This window comes from Antrostomus carolinensis, unplaced genomic scaffold (assembly GCF_000700745.2).
Source record: "Antrostomus carolinensis isolate BGI_N321 unplaced genomic scaffold, ASM70074v2 scaffold1395, whole genome shotgun sequence".
NCBI classification, from domain to species: domain Eukaryota; kingdom Metazoa; phylum Chordata; class Aves; order Caprimulgiformes; family Caprimulgidae; genus Antrostomus; species Antrostomus carolinensis.
This window is the reverse complement of record NW_010316917.1, coordinates 85,475-90,697: the sequence shown is the minus strand read 5'-3', so window position 1 is coordinate 90,697 and position 5,223 is coordinate 85,475.

Sequence of the window (5,223 nt, the reverse complement as noted above, 5' to 3'; positions counted from 1 at the left end):
GAATGCCAACAGTATCCTGGGGTGCATTAAAAAGAGCGTGACCAGCAGGTCAAGAGAGGTTCTCCTCCCCCTCTATTCTGCCCTGGTGAGGCCACATCTGGAGTACTGTGTCCAGTTCTGGGCTCTTCAGTTCAAGAGGGACAGGGATCTTCTAGAGAGCGTCCAGCAGAGGCCACAAAGATGATTAGGAGACTGGAGCATGTGCTGTACGAGGAAAGGCTGAGAGAGTTCGGACTCTTCAGCCTGCAGAAGAGAAGACTGAGAGTGGATCTTATCAATGGCTATAAATACCTGAAGTGTGGGGACCAAATGGATGGGGCCGGGCTCTTTTTGGTGGTGGCTGGTGACAGGACAAGGGGCAATGGGCAAAAACTGGAACGCCGGAAGTTCCAGACAAACTTAAGGAAAAGTTTCTTTACTGTGGGGGTGACAGAGCACTGGAATAAGCTGCCCAGGGAGGTTGTGAAGTCTCCATCTCTGGAGATGTTAAAAACCTGCCTGGATGCTTTCCTGTATAACCTGGTGTAAGGAACCTGCTTTGGCAGGGGGCTTGGACTAGATGATCTCCTGAAGTCCCTTCCAACCCCTACCATTCTGTGATTCTGTAATGTTCTTGATTTTATGCTCTCTTTTCCTCTTTCTTTCTTTATTCTGTCCTCCATTCTTCCAAAGCAGCCAGCAATTAGAAGAAAACTTAGTGTCAGCATCTTCCTCCTTGGTGCAATTTAGAATCCTTCAGGGCTTTAGTTTATTAAGAAGAGCTTGTGCATTCAATTTGTGCATGAAGCCTAATTACACCTAATATCTCACATTTTCAGTGTCCTTTCTATTTCTCTCATAGTGCTTGCAGCAATCACTTACGGAGACAAAATAGTGTGAAACCTTTTCTTCCCATGGTATTCCCACTTTACGGGATCCAAAATGCTGTGAAATCACGTGACACAGTTCCCTGCTGCCATGCACTCTGGAGCAGTGTTTACATGAGTGCAATGTGAATGTATCATGCAGCTTAGTTAAGATGATTCATGCTTCACGCTGATGTAAATGAATGCACCAAGCAGCAGAGCAGTGGTGAATCAGTTGTCAGGGCTCAAGCTCAGTCATACTTCTGCTGAAATGAGCAGTAAGTTTCCTGTAGTTGTCTCTATAGGCGTGATCCTGCCCCTCTGTCAGTATCCTAAATACTTCCCACAGCTGTTAGAACCTCACAGACAGCCAATACAAAAAATGCAAATGCTAAACTTCAGATTCTGTTGTGTGAAACAAAGTATAATGTTTTGCTCACAGCTCCAGTTCTCTAGCTGTGTGTGAATACGTATTCAAGAGGAACACATATACTCCCAGTAATTTTGAAACATTACCATTTTATTTCTTTGAAGTCTTCAGGAAAACTGACTAATTCATTCTCGATTAACTACGTCCCTCAAGGTGATCAGTTTCTTCTCTGGTGTCTGCAGTGGTTCAGGAGCAAACAATTATTTTAGAAGTCCAGTCTCTGTGCATGAACGTCTTGCATAGAATCAGGGTCACTACTTAGTTAAGTATGTGCTGTTCTCTTGGCATACGCCAAGTCTGCTTCTGGCTCAAACTACCAGGGCGGAATCAAACCTTGCAGAATCCGGGTGTGCCCCTCTTCATATTCTAGTCAACTGCTTCACAGAGAGGGGAATGTATTTTTTTACCTCCAGAGCAACTCAGTCTTTCTGGTAATCACACCTGTACTGCTTAGCACCTTTCTGAAGCATGGGTGCTCTGCATTCCCAGTGAACAGAACCATCTTTCCAAGTATAACAAAGACAGCTTAGACTTTTCTTTTCCCCTGTCCTCACCTTCCCAGTCAAGCAGATTTCCCAGAGAGCAATTCAGCATCCTTTGCCTAAGAAGTAAGGAACCACCTTTCCGTAGGAACTTTGTCCCATTTCCAGGACTCTAAGCATACAGGAATTCCTGTAAAGAAAGACGAGTATTCTCCAGGAAAGTGTGTGTCACAAAATAGGACAGATTGTGTGTGATGGAAGTTATGTCCGGGAAAATTCAGGGTGGGTTAGCAGTGGTGTAAGGGAAGTAAAAAAAACCCCAAAACAAAAAAAAACCTCACCAAAAAACCCTAAAGCAAAACAACAAAACACCAAAGCCCCAAAAGCCAGAATAAAGAGCTTAGCCATCAAGTACTGAGACCAAATTTCATTTACAATTAATTGCTGTAATAAGGACAGCTGCCTTCCTAATTGATTTCAGCTTCTTACTAAGGGATCAGTGCTGCTAATTAGTTTGCATGTAAACTTCAGAGGACATGAATAATCAGAGTTTAGCAAACCACACCAACAGTAACAAATCCTTCTGGCTCTTCTGCAAAGGATGCATGGTAAGTAAATATTGTCCCCTGCCCAGCACCACAGATGCAGCCAGGACTTGTTGCTTCAGTTAGTTTTTTCCACTGAGATACTACAAAGCACTCAGAAGCATGCAGAACTGGCAACCTTGAAGTCACTTTTGAAGGAAGGGAATTTCCTAGGTAGAATAGGAGCAGTGTGGTAGCTCTGTTATCACAGAGTACTGTACTGTTATACACAAGTACTGTAAGGAAGAGATCATTTAGCTGGAGCTCCCTGTGTGCTAAGCAGCTGTTTCAGGATCCATGAGTAGCCAAGTATCATTTACAGAATCCCAAGGCTGTTCTAAGTTGACATCAGAGTCTTAACATACCTTGATCACCTTGTAGACCACAGAGTTGCAAGGGCAATTTAAAAACTGACATTACTTCATCACTCTGGTTTTGTGCTAACCAGAAGTCAACCAGTGTTGGCCCAGACCCTGTATCAGAATAAGAAGTGGAAATAACCTTTCCCTTTGCCTTTTCCTTTCCTTCTTTCTGTTCATTTGTATTAACATTGCTTTGATTTTCCTGGAAGTCACTGTGTTCTGTGTGTTCATAGCTAGAAGACATTATTTCTGACTGTATTAATGCCCTATTCTTGGCTGGAACAAGACATCTTGGTCTAGATGATTGATAGTTAAATGATGGTCAATACAATCAGGCATTCCCTAAACACTTCCTAAAAAGTTAAAAAAGCCCATGTGCCCCTCCCCACCATGCAGCTAAACAAATCCATGCAAATAAATCAAGGAAATAAAAGAAGAAAACAAAAAACAACACAACCCAGACCATTCAGAGCCTAGACTAATTTTAACTAATTTTTAAATTATTACCAAAAGCTTATGTTGCAGTGTAGCCCAAGGTGCTCTTTGGATTTTTTTCAAAAAGGCAAACAAAATACTTCAAATGAAAAATGTTGAGGAACGTTAACACAGACTTTTGTTGGAACAGCTGCCTAGGAACAAGATCACTCCAGCCCTCCTTAGTTCAGATCTTTAGTACATCTAGCTAACAACATGTGATTATTAATGTTTGTGATACAGATCACCTGTCTGTATAGTGCACCTTTCTGTAAGGTGACCGTTTGCTAGAATATAGATTTAAAAAAGAAAATAAAAAACTGGAAGATGACAAAATATATACGGAATAGAAGGATGCATTTGAAAATGATGGTGAAAGTGAAGGAAGACTCCATTTTACAAATCAGTGCTCTCTATTTTGCTAACTGAAAAGCAGAAAGAAACTGAAAGGATCAGGATCTGAAGTTCATCTGAATTGTTTGGTTGGTTTGTTTGTTTGTTTTATAAGACTCTGGTCTGTTATGCCTGAGAAAGTATCGTGAATAGGTTCAAAAGGGTCATAAGGTGTTGGGTGTGAACACAACCCAAGTTTCTTCAAGGTAAGTAAATGAAGTCAGGGTGAAGTTGCTGGCTACCAATGTTTACAGTAGCCAGGGACTGCTAACTACCTTTAATTGTTGGCAGATGATCAATGTTTTGGTGTCAGGAAATTTAATCTAAATCTGTCTGATTCTGTCTTCCTTGCCTTCAGGGATTTGAGTTGGACTGTTACCTGAAAACAGAGCTGCGCTTTCAAAATGTTTGAGAAACACCAAGCAAAACTAAAGGGAGCAATGAGACAATTCCTGTAAAATTTCTTTTTTTTTTTTCTTTTTTTTCCTTCAGTTGGAATATGTCTCTGCTTTTTCCATATCTGTTATCTGAATTGCAGCAAATACAGATGGCTTTTCTTTCAGGCTTGCATGTGCCTTTATCAGCAAACAACTTGTGCAGACCATTCACTGAATCTTAACCAATAGAGGAGAAAGAGTTATAATGGGCTTGAAAAGCCAATGAAGGAGATGAGCTGTGAACAGGAAAACTACAGGAAAAATACAGGGAAAGGGTGAAATTGAAATGTGCCATCTTCAGAAAGGTCCAAACCAACATCTTACATCTTATTGCACTGGATACAGATTTGAATGTAGTTGTAGTTCTAGTTGATCTAAATTCTGTGGTGTGGACCATTTTTTCATATGGAAAACAAATCTTTTTATTTAACAACAATTGGTAGCAGTAGTTTGATAGCTACTACATCGATTTGTCAAGGAACATTATCTTCATGTTGGAGGCCATAACTTTCATTAGCTGTGCTACTCCTAGAGATCTGATAAGGCTTAGGTTCTAGGAACCACTTTATTTACTTTTAACCATTTTTTTTTTTCAACTGAGAAAATAAAGTCACTAAAAAGAAATGTTTGTTCTGGGTTCGTAGCAGCAGCTAACTAAAACATATTTTTCCACGGTGTCAGGAATGCTGCAGAAGAAAAAGTACACCAAAATCAGGTGCAAGCTAACCTTAATAGTAATAGGTTCTGTTGCAGTTTCACTCAAACATCTGCATGCATGCACAGGTGTAAATGCACACATGCAAACACAGCTATGTACCCACATTATGATTCATCAAGTGGAAAACAATCTTGTGCCATTATTAGTTTTAATTTTTAATTAATATTTAACATTATTTCAGATGAGCATTGTCCAAATCTGAACTTTTTTAAAGTTCAAAGCAATTTCTCAAACTGCCATATTAACATGTTAAAGATATGAGTTAGAATTTGAAAGTTTTAATATATCTCTGAATTAGAGCAAAGTTCCATCCTTATTTATCAGAGTGGGAGTGGAATCCAGCCCCTAGATCCAATGGTGTGGCTTGAGCTCAAAGATAAAAATAATTGTAGAAGAACTTCAGAAGAATTACATTAATTAAAAGAACGCATATGCATGTCTCTTCTGTATTGACTATAAATGCCTCATTTCAGCCTCTCAGTGACAAGGGACAGAATT